Consider the following 12,500-nt stretch of genomic DNA (forward strand, 5'->3'; position numbering starts at 1 on the left):
ACATGAGGTTTTACCACACAACCGCGGGAACTAAATAGATCGAAGGGCTTGCAGGTCCCGATGGCGGGATTGGGGCACGTTCACCCAGCAGCAGTGACCGCAGCAGCGCAGACTGAACAGTGTCAATGTGAAAGTGAGTGTTAGATTGTGCAGTAGCTCAGGGAAATGGGAGGAGGGATGTAAAGGAGGGTTAGTGATTGTGGGAGGGAGAGAAATCTCCGAGAATGGGTGGGTTTGAATCCTGATATGTGAGACTCGGAGCTGCGAGAGAGCTGGGGTTTGAATAAATGCTTTCATGTTGAAAAAGTTTGATTTCGCCTTGGAAAGAGAGAGCTGCGAATAAAAACTTTCAGACGAATTTGAATGTCATTTCATACGATTCAGGAAATGTTACCATCAACAGACAAACGACATTGAAGAAGGTAATGAGAACAGAAATTGTTGGAGAAACTCAGCAGGTCTGACAGCATCTGTGGAGAAAAAAGTAGAGTTAACGTTTCGGGCGCCGTGACTCTTCATCACAGCCCTTCAGAATGAGGAATGAAACTTATGGATCAACCTTTAGTAAAACTTCAGGTAAATAATGAACCTGTCTATCTGAATGAGTTGCTGGTCAATTCGGCCCTTTGTTTGGAACAAAAAAACCCTGCTGATGTTGGAATCCAAGCTAGACAAGCAGGAGCACAGCAAACCAGGAGGTGAAGAAGTTAACGTCGTGGGTGTAATCCTTCTTCAGAACTAGGGGTGGGTGTAAGGGGAACTGCAGGTAAAGGAGGCGAGGGGTGGGGGCGGGGGCAGCGTGGTGAAGTGGGGATAGGCGAAGACAGGCAGAGGGTATGACCTCGTTGGTCAATCGGAGGAATGAATCCGATTGGTGGCTGGAGGGAGTGTCCTTTGTTTATCTGACATTGTGTGTCTTGCTGGAGCGTTGTTGCTCTTGTGTCTCTGTGTGTATTCATTTAAGATACGTCTGGACTGATGCACGAGTAGGTGGGGAGTAGAGGTATGCACACGCTCAGGAATTGGACGACAAGTTTAGACAGTGGATTTGGATCGGCTCAGGCTTGGAGGGCCAAAGGGCCTGTTCCTAGGCTGTAAATTTTCTTTGTTCTGTGTGTGTGTGTGTCACATTCTGTGATGTGCCACATTGGAATTGTGCAGCCAGGAATCCTGCCAACATATATACTCCTGCTTCCCCAACTCCTGCACAAAAGCAATGGAAAAATGAATGTTTGTCTTATTTCCAATTTCTGAGGAGAAAGTGAGGTCTGCAGATGCTGGAGATCAGAGCTGAAAATGTGTTGCTGGAAAAGCGCAGCAGGTCAGGCAGCATCCAGGGAACAGGAGAATCGACGTTTCGGGCATAAGCCCTTCTTCAGGAATGGGCTTATGCCCGAAACGTCGATTCTCCTGTTCCCTGGATGCTGCCTGACCTGCTGCGCTTTTCCAGCAACACACTTTCAGCGCTTATTTCCAATTTCACTAATAGCATGCAATGATGTCCTGGGCAGGTAGCAGACTGCTTGTCTTCCTAATATGTTGCTGCCATAGGACACTTTTGAATATCTACACTTTCTAATCCCTTACTATTTAAGGAATATTCTGCACTTTTGACCTTTCCAACCAATGCTGATAATCTCTCACATCCTCATTATATTCCATCAGCTGTACTCTTGCCCACTTTCTAATCCATTCTAAACATCTTGACGTGTCTTCAAAAATACCTCACAGTGCACATTCCCCAAGTTTTGTGAATTCTTCAAATTTGGAAACATACTCCCCCTCTGCTCAGCTTCCATATAGAAATAATTGATATTGACTGTGATATATTGAAAAAAACCTGGATCGTTATTAAGTCTTTCATCTTTTAGGTGGGTTGCAGATTTTTAAAAGAGGAAAGGTTTACAGCAGTTTAGGTTTGTTCAATATATTGTTTCAAATGCATGACACTGAGATCTTTTGCTATAAATTCTGCCTCTTATGATTGTGCCTCCCTTGCGACCTGATGAAGAAGCAGTGCTCTGAAAGCTACTGCTTCCGAATAAACCTGTTGAACTATAAACTGGTGTTTTGTGATTATTAACTTTGTCCACCCCAGTCCAACACCGGTTCCACCATATGTGTGAAGAGAGTCACAAGTGCTTGGATTCTTTGCCATTTCTGTATCCCTGATTATAAATTCTCTTGCCTTTGTCTAGAGTGGACCCACATCTGTCTTTGCTAAACTTTTCATTTTTGTGTAATTACCTGAGTTTTTACAATTTTAGTTTTGTTTAACACTTACATTATTTTGTCAATTTATCAATTTTGTTCATCCTCCATTTGTGATGGTCCTGTGCCTTTAAGACAGATTTGTTCTGTGTTGTTTCTCTTCCAGACAAGTGTTGCTGTAGTGGTACCAGAATGTCTGCTTCAGGAGCAGTGGGTGAACACTTTGAGCTCTCTGATTGTTCACAATTTCCTAAAGGTTCTTTCACAGCAAGATTATTCATTTCCCATTGTATTCTCGCAGATCTAAAGTAGCCTGTACCCTAGGTGACTTCTCAACATCTGTCTTCAGAAAACTATCTCAAACACATTTATGAAGTCTTGACATTTCGGGCATAAGCCCTTCTTCTGCTGCCTGACCTGCTGCGCTTTTCCAGCAACACATTTTCAGCTCTGATCTCCAGCATCTGCAGACTTCACTTTCTCCTCACATTCATGAAGTCCTCTTCCACAGCATGGGGTTACCCCTCATTGGGGACTTGCACTGAAGAATGAGCCCAACTGTTCCAGAGTCACCATAAATGTCAAAGATTTTGAGAAATATGCAAAGTTTTCCAATTCTTCTCTCTTTTACACTCAGATTAACAGAAAGCATGGAGCAAATGCCTGTAGTTAACAAGAATGGCTATTTATTAAAAATTACTAGACTTTATTCCAGATAAAGTGAGGGCTGCAGATGCTGGAGATCAGAGCTGAAAATGTGCTGCTGGAAAAGCGCAACAGGTCAGGCAGCATCCAAGGAGCAGGAGAATCGACGTTTCAGGCATAAGCCCTTCCTCAGGAAACATTGTCCTGAGGAAGGGCTTATGCCCGAAACATCGATTCTCCTGTTCCTGAGGAAGGGCTTATGCCCGAAACGTCGATTCTCCTGTTCCTTGGATGCTGCCTGACCTGTTGCGCTTTTCCAGCAACACATTTTCAGTTTAGTTCCAGATAAATAATTATGAAACATTAAGATATAACTACTCATTGAAACTTAAAGCCCCAATGCAAGTTCCCCATCTATGCACCAATACAAAAACAAAATCATGTATGGGGGGAGAAACTAGGAAGGTAGTCCAATAGTCCCTGTTCACAGGGTTGGCTGAGGTGATTCTTTTGCTGATCAGAATACAGCTTCTCGATCGTACTTCCTCTGGTACTTGTTCGCAGGAGGCACAGAGTGACTGGTTAACACTTAGAACCTTCTTTGGCTTATTAAATTAAAAGGCACAGCTGATAGCACCTGGAAGTGGGAAATAAACTACTCTCTTCAAGCTGTATTTCTTTCTCCTTGCTGAGCAAAAGCAGCTCCTTCTCCAGAGATCCAATGGTTTCTTCCAAAACATTAACATCCCAAGATGTACACCTACCCAGGAGCCAGTCACATAGATGTGGGCAAACAGAAGCCTTTGTCATTGAGAAGTGGCCATGAGCTTTTGTAAGGAGCAGAATTTAACACAGAATGAAAATGCAGATTTTCTTTGGGAATTCTCTTCAGACACTGAAAGCACAGGCAAAGAACGAGCAGCATTTTGACAGACTGTATCTGGAGATTCGATGACAGAGCAATTCTATTCTCACACAGATTTTCCTCATCGTGAATGAGCTGGTGTTTCTGAAAGCGGAATAGTTCAATGAATCCCTTCCCACACACACAGAACCTCTTTCCAGTGTGACTGCGCTGAGAAGGTCCTTGCTGGGATGGGAAACTAATTCCTTTTGCGCAACCCTCACATTTGCCCTTTTTCTTCCTACCGTGGATATCCTTGCATTTATCTAGTTTGGATGATTACTTGATGCCTTAGATAAGATATATAGAACAACATCTACTCTTTTAGCCGAGCGAATCAATGTTATTATATTCCTGATCACACATAACCTACCCCCTAACAGAGAAGGGGGAGGTCATGAAGGCGTGGCAGTTGATGGCACTTTTGTAGGTGAACAGTTCAGTTGTGTTTCCAAACTTGCCAGGAACCTTTCTGCTTATTCCACATTCGACGGCCATTTCCAGGGCAGGTCAGGAGGGTACCATTTCCAACACAACAATGACAGAAAGATACAGGACAACATGAAATTGACACAAGTGTAAGTCACGGAGTAATGTTCAACCCAGTTCAATCTATTCATTTCTCTCCCTGTGTAGTCTAGCATCTGCCAATTTTGGGCAGGGGTAATGTTGGCGATGGTTGCACCAAGTTATCTCTCAATGGCATGGCACACAGTATACAGATTTCAACCAGGGACAGCAGTTTGGATTTCTTTGCTCAGATTGACTCAGTGCACGATATCTCCCTGCAGTATACATGACTGTCTTGGTTCTTCTAAGTGAAACAGTGTTCCAGTTTATGTTGTACGTTAGGTGCCTTTAGTATGTGCTTTAATGACAGATGCCACCTCTACTGAGCATGATTAAAAATCGCCTTTATTGTGAGGTCGACCTTTACCGAGTTTTGATAAATGTCTCAGAAATTATAACCCAGCAACTTCCAAACTTCATCAAGATCAGTGTGGATTGCTGAAACATTTATTGGTGTGCTTGGAAAGTCTTTCACTATTCTGCTTCATTTTCATTTCCAATTTCAGTCCATAATGAAGGGGTCACTGTGCAAGTCAGTAAGATTTCTCAAAAAAAAATCTCAACAAGCACTTTCCCATTGGCAATGTGTGGACCATGTCAGAGATTGAATTGTATATTTTGCACCAAAAATCAACTGAAGCCAAAGTTCAGAACAGTGGTGTAATCGAGTTCAGGGCAATGACCATAATTGGGGAAAGATTGGTGTTTTTCATAGCACACATTGAAATACTGAAGAACAGTGACACACCCAGATCAGTAAACTCCAACCAGTTACAGGAGATGTTAGCAAACCACACTACACATTGTCAGCCTATCAATCCTGGCAGTGATTCACAGCAGCAGTAACAGCAGAATTCAAATCCCGCATTAACATGTAAACTTGCTGCAGGTGGGATGACCGAGTGTATCCCTTCCTACACACAGAGCAGGGGAACACCTTCTTGCCAGTGTGAGAGCGTTCCTGTTAATGCACGCTGCCAGACTGAGTCAATCCCTTCCCACAGTCGGGTCAGGTGAATATTCTCTTCGCAGTGTGGACTTACTCGGGTACAAGAGGTTTGCAGGAACATGGAAATCTTCCTACAGTGAGTGCCTCGGTGTGAACTCAATAGTGTAACAGCAGAATGAATCACTTGTCATACCCTGAACAAAGTTAAAAATCATACAACCCCATGTTATAGTCCACCAGGTTAATTTGGAAGTACTAACTTTCGAGCACTTCTCCTTCATCTGGTAACCAATGGGGCAGGATCATGCGACATAGAATTTGAAGCAAAGATCACACTGTAATGCATGCAACTGATACGATATATTGAATAATCCTCGCTTGCTGTTAAGTCTTGCATCTTTTAGAATGGGTTGCAGGTTTCAGTTCATTAATCTGTAAATCCCAGAACTTTTTTCAAATCACATTTTTGAGATAACGTAAGGTTTTATGAAAAAAGGTGACACCTCCGCTCGGTGCAGTCAAGGTGCGAGGTTAGAGTCTGTCTGTATCCCAATCTTGTGTCAGACTGGTTCTATTTCCAAAGTAGGAATTTATAAAATATTCCATTGATTGACTGCCTGCGGATCATGCGCTTTTTGAACAAAATAGAATGTATCTGCAATTACAGTCCTGCAAATGCATACTCTGAACAGTTGAAAGACTACACCGTGTGGAATAAATACGGGTTTCTTCCAGATTGAAGTGCTTACTGGGAGCAAACATTGATGTCGAAATGATGTAAGCAAAACTAACATCCTCCAAATTGCAAACGATGGTTTCTATTCATCGACCTCGGGGTTATGGGCCTAGCACGGTTCCGCTGCGCCACTCTGCTACCTGCCCAAGAAATCGTTGCATGCTATTAGTGATATTGGAAGCAAGACAAATATTCATTTTCTCTTTGCTTTTGAACATGTTGGGAGGATTTCCCGCTACACAATTCCAATGTGGCACATCACACAGAACGTGACACACACACACAAGAGCAGCAACCCTCCAGCAAGACACACAATGTCAGATAAACAAAGGGCTCTCCTCCCAGCCATCAATCCGATTCATTCCTCTGATTGACCAACCGGGCCATATGTTCTGCCTGTCTTCACCTATTCCCATTTCATCATCCTGCCCCCACCAATCTGTTTATCTGCAGCTCCCCTTACACCCACCACCAATCCTGAAGAAGGATTACACCCAAAATGTTAACTTCTCCACCTCCCGATGCTATCTGGCTTGCTGTGTACTCCTAGACTCCTGCCTGTCCATCTTGGATTCCAGTATCTGCAGTTTGTTTTACTCCAAACAAAGGGCCGAGTAAACCAGGGACTCCCTTAGATGGACAGATTCATTATTTGCTTCAGGTTTTATTAAAGGCTGATCCATCAGTTACATTCCTCATTCTGAAGAGTTGAAGGGTCACGGCACCCAAAACGTTAACTCTGTTTTTTACTCGACAGATGATGTCAGACCTATTGAGTTTCTCCAGCAATTTCTGTTCGCATTACCTTCCTCAAGGTCGTTTGTTTGGATGGCAACATTTCGTGATATTCAAATTCGTCTGAACGCTATCGGTTGCAGCTCTCTCTTTACCAGCCCGTCCTCGCCCTACTGCCTTCCACACACCAAAACTTGTGAATTTTCTTTACTTCCTTCCTCAATGGCTTCAAAAACACAAAAGTTCTCCCAGTTCTAATGAAAGGTTGTGGACGTGAAAGAAGAATCCTGTTTTAAAAGACACAAGGGCAAACATGCATTTAATATGATGTGGCGGAGCCGATGTTGGACTGGGGTAGACAGTTAAAAATCACACAACACCAGGTTATAGTTCAGCAGGTTTACTTGGAAGCGCCAGCTTTCGGAGCGCTATCCTTCAACACGCGGTTGTGGATCACAAGACCGTAAGACGCAGAATTTATATCAAAAGATTACAGTATCACGAGGCTGAAATAATATATTGAACAAACCTGGATTGTTATTAAGTATTCCATCTTTCAGAATGAGTCGCAAGTATCTGTTCATTAATATGTAAATCCCAGAGCTTGTTTTAAGTCACCTTCTGGAGAGAATTTAAGGTTTTATAACAAAAGGTGACATCTCAGCTCAGATAATGCAATAAAGGTGGGAGTCGAGAATGTGGTGTTGGAAAAGCACAGCAGGTCAGGCAGCATTGGAGGAGCAGGATGTTTTAAAAAATTCTCAAGGTCAGGTTCGTAGGAGAGTAGTCTGACACAGAACAAACGACCAAGAGGCGAGTCTGCTAGAATATGAGCATTTTATTCCCCGCAGCGTCGCCACAACCAGGTCTCATACTTACAACGGGTCTGGCTTATACTCACTCTACATGTTACCGGAACTGGGAGCCATCAGTTCTCGTAGAGCGGTTGCCAACAACCCACGCTCGGCGGTTAAACGTAACCCCGGAGCAGACTCCCGGGTCTGGCTTATACTCACTCTACATGTTACCGGAACTGGGAGCCGTCAGTTCTCGTAGAGCGGTTGCCAACAACCCACGCTCGGCGGTTAAACGTAACCCCGGAGCAGACTCACCGAACTGGAGACTTTTCCAGCTGATATACTCTTTTCCAGATATAAACATTCATGTGAACAGCAGAGCAAGGCTAAAAAACACATTCCATTCTGGTTACATACAGATAAGAAGATTCACACGGGGAGGTGTGTAATAAGATTCACACGGGACTAAGCAACACCTCCATTCTGGTTAGATTCACACATGTATTGGGACACAATTTTAACCCTTTCACCACATTCCACTGCTTGGCCCAATACATGTGTTACATTATGATTCACACATGTATTGGGACATAATTTTACACCACATTCCACTGCTTGGCCCAATACATGTGTTACATTATGCTTAATTCAGTTCAATTCGTTTCAGTTAATTTCAGTTCAGTCAATTCAGTGCAGTTCAATTCAGCTCAGTTCAGGTCTGTTCAGTTCAATTCAATTGTGTTCAATTCAGTTCCGTCCATTTCAATTCAATTTAGCTCAGTTCCATTTTGTTCCGTTCAATTTGATTCACTTCAGTTCCACTCAGTTCAGTTCAGTTCAATCCCATTCAATTCTGTTAACTCCGCTTCAGCTTTTTGGACATGCCCACATCCTCCGCTGTACCCCAGGCAAGGGGTTCTTCGGCAGGACTGGGATCCTCTCAAGGGTGGACAGCAGCGACCCTGGGGTTCCTCCGGTCGCCCCCCACCATTTCTCAAACAAACTGCCACGTACATGCCCACATCCATGCCATCCCGGGACGGTCGGGACCTCCACAGTTTGTTCTTCTGGTTTCTTAGTCTTTTTCCAAAACATTGTTCTGTATCAAAATCTCTCCTCAATTGCGATTGACCCTGCTCGCAGCACCAAAATGTTTTTAAAAATTCTCAAGGTCAGGTTCATAGGAGAGTAGTCTGACACAGAACAAACGACCAAGAGGCGAGTCTGCTAGAATATGAGCATTTTATTCCCCGCAGCGTCGCCACAACCAGGTCTCATACTTACAACGGGTCTGGCTTATACTCACTCTACATGTTACCGGAACTGGGAGCCGTCAGTTCTCGTAGAGCGGTTGCCAACAACCCACGCTCGGCGGTTAAACGTAACCCCGGAGCAGACTCCCGGGTCTGGCTTATACTCACTCTACATGTTACCGGAACTGGGAGCCGTCAGTTCTCGTAGAGCGGTTGCCAACAACCCACGCTCGGCGGTTAAACGTAACCCCGGAGCAGACTCACCGAACTGGAGACTTTTCCAGCTGATATACTCTTTTCCAGATATAAACATTCATGTGAACAGCAGAGCAAGGCTAAAAAACACATTCCATTCTGGTTACATACAGATAAGAAGATTCACACGGGGAGGTGTGTAATAAGATTCACACGGGACTAAGCAACACCTCCATTCCGGTTAGATTCACACATGTATTGGGACACAATTTTAACCCTTTCACCACACAGGAGAAACGACATTTTGGACAAGGGCCCTTCATCAGGAATGAGGCTTGTGAACCAACAGGGTGGGAATGGCGCTGGGGGGAAGGCAGCTGAGAGTGCGATAGGTGGTGGGGGTAATGACGATAGGTTGGAAAGGAGGGTGGAGTGGATCGATGCGAAGGAAGATGGACAGGTAGGACAGGTCAAGAGGGCTGTGCCACTTTTGAAGGTAGGATCTGGGGGGGGGAGGGTAAATGAGGAAAATAGTAAAGTCCACATGGATGCCACATGGTTGGTGGGTCCCAAGGCAGAAGATGAGGTGTGCTTCCCCCTGGCATTTGATGGTTAGGGTGTGGCAATGGAGGACCTGCATGCTCTTTGTGGAGTGGGTGGGGGAGTTGAAGTGTTTGGCCACAAGGTGGTTGGATTGGTTGGTGAGAGGGTGAGAGGTTGGAGTGGGTGAGGAGGGGTCGACAGGTTAAGGTGGGAGGTCAGATGACTTAAATGAAGTTCTGGGATTTACATATAATGAACCAAAACTCACTCAAAAAGATGAAAGACTTAACGATCTAGATTTGTTCACTATATGATCTCAGTCTCATGACACTGTAATCTTTAGCTATAAATTCCGTGTCTTATACTCCACAACCACCTGATGAAGGAGCAGCACTCCGAAAGCGAGTGCTTCCAAATAAACCTACAGTATTGGACTGTAACCTGGTGTTGTGTGGTTTTTAAGTTTGTCCGCCCGCAGTCCAACACCGGCTCCTCCGCATCAATCTAACACTCACTTTTGTATTAACACCGTTCATTCTGTGCTGCGGGGTGAACGTGCTCCAATCTCACCAACCGGACCGTCAAACCACTTGATCCATTTGGATACCGTGGCTGTGAAATCAATCCGCACGTAGCAGCTTTTACTGAGATGAACCAGGCGTTATTGGAGCGTTCGGCTTTGGAAAAGGACACAGCAGTATTGACGGGAAAAAAAACTATTGGAAAAGATCAGTTTCTGTGGTATTCAGCGTCATTTCTTTCATTTGTTCAGTGGGCTCTTGCTTGAGTATTGTGTGCACTTCTGCACTTCACATTGCAGCAGGGGGTGCGATCGCTATACAAACAGCGCAGAAGTGATTTCCCAGAATATTGTCTGGGCTGAAAAGTTTCAGTTATGAGGAGAGAATGTACAGTCTAGGGTTGTTTTGCTTAGAGCAGAGGAGATTGAGAGGAGACATGATTGCGATGTACCAAATAATGAGGGATATGGATAGGATGGACTGAAAGAAACGTTTCCGCTTGATGGGGGGGGGCGGATCGCCATGGGGGCGCGTGGGTTTGCAGAAGGTACGAGGCAGAAAGATATGAGTAAATGTAAGGAAAAAAACGTGATCAGCCAGTCGGTGGTTGAATCTGGAATTCACTGTCTGTAAGAGCCGGAGAGGCAGAAACCGTCAACGTGAAGAAGCATTCCGATATTAATTTGTGATACGACGAGACACAAGGCTATTGGCCAAATAATAAAAACATGATTTAAAAAGACGACCCACAGCAAGATCCTCGGTAGTATAGTGGTTAGTATCCCCGCCTGTCACGCGGGAGACCGGGGTTCAATTCCCCGCCGGGGAGAGTAGCTGTGCTTTGTGTCAGTGTAGTGGTTGACAGCATTTTTTCCTCACCAATAGGGACCCAGGTTCGATGAGAGTCTATGTGCAGTTTTCATGCCCTCCCGGAGTCTATAAATGTGCACATTTAGTGTATTGGAGTTGAAATCTTTTCTTGTCAATTTATCTCACCGGACATTCTTGAATAATGGACACTGCCGTCAATTCTAAATCAAGAATTAGAACCCGTCGCCAATGTTTTATTGACATTTCAACGGAAGTGGGAAAATTAAAGGAACACCATTTCCACTCCCTTCATCGCTCCCACCTTCACTCTTTATGAATTTGCATCGAATACAAAACAAAAGCAAAAATCAAATAAAGATCTATCAGAAGCGCAGGTATATCCCGTGGGATTGTTGATGGGTATCTTAAACTCACACTCGACACAAGATTCTGATCAATATTAAAATGTTGAGGAGTCAATGACAACGGGAGCAGCAGAGCGTTTCTCCAACAGAACAAAGGGACCTTTCATTGTGTCACATCCTCTTCTGTTCTGTGAGAATCATACCATAATCCATTACCCTGCATGAGCACTGTTTCATCAATCGCCTAAGGTTCACCACTTGTCTTGAATATTCACAGCAAGTGCACATTTCCATTAAAAAGGAGATCTGTGGTATGCAGAGTACTATTTGCTGTTTCAAAGATGATCCCAAAATTGGAAGTGTAGTGCACAGCAAAGAAGGTTACCTCACATTACTACGGGATGTTGATCAAACGAATCAATGGGCTGAGGAGTGGTGGATGGAGTTTAATTTCGGTAAATGTGATGTGTTGCACTTTGGAAAAGCAAATCTTAGCAGGACTTATACACTTAATGGTAAGGGTCTGGGGAGTGTTGCTGAACAAAAAGACCTTGGAGTGCAGGTTCATAGTCCCTTGTAAGTGGAGTCACAAGTAGATAGAATAGTGAAGAAGGTTTGGTATGCTTTCCTTTTTTGGTCAAAGCATTGAGTATAGGAGTTAGGACGTCATGTTGCAGCTGTACAGGACATTGGTTTTGGAATATTGTGTGCAATTCTGGTCGCCCACTTATAGGAAGGATGTTATGAAACTTGAAGTGGTTCAAAAAAAGATTTACAAGGATGTTGCCAGGTTTGAAACGTTTGAGCTCTCAGGAGAGGCTGAATTAGCTGGGGCTGTTTTCGCTGGACTATCGAACGCTGAGGGGTGACCTTATACAGGTTTATAAAATCATGAGAGGCATGGATCGGGTAAATATACAAGTTCTTTCCCCTGGGTTGGGGAAGTCCAGAATGAAAGGGCATAAGCTTAGGGTATGAGGGGAAAATTTAAAAGGAACCTAATGAACAACTTTTTCACACAGAGGGTGAAGTGCATAGATTAAGCTGCGAGAGCAAGTGCGGAGGCTGCTACAATTACAGCGTTTAAAAGGCATCTGGATGGGTGTATGAATAGGAAGGGTTTAGAGGAAATGGGCGTAATGCTAGCAAGTGAGACTAGATTAGGCTCGGATATCTGGTCAGCATGGATGGGTTGGACTCATCAAGCTTCATCATCGATGGTGAAAAGTGTTATATAAATGCAACTCTGCCTTTCTTCAATGTTCT

General features: G+C 44.1%; 1 non-coding gene across 1 annotated transcript; it reads left to right on the forward strand.

Annotated features, from left to right (window-relative positions):
* Positions 1 to 10,816: 10,816 nt before the first annotated feature.
* Positions 10,817 to 10,888, forward strand: trnad-guc (transfer RNA aspartic acid (anticodon GUC)). The gene has a single exon. It is a non-coding gene; the product is annotated as a tRNA-Asp (tRNA).
* The last annotated feature ends 1,612 nt before the right edge of the window (positions 10,889 to 12,500 follow it).

This window comes from Chiloscyllium plagiosum, unplaced genomic scaffold (assembly GCF_037043375.1).
Source record: "Chiloscyllium plagiosum isolate Xiang-an unplaced genomic scaffold, Cpla_swu_hap1 HiC_scaffold_46, whole genome shotgun sequence".
In the NCBI taxonomy this organism is placed as follows: Eukaryota; Metazoa; Chordata; class Chondrichthyes; order Orectolobiformes; family Hemiscylliidae; genus Chiloscyllium; species Chiloscyllium plagiosum.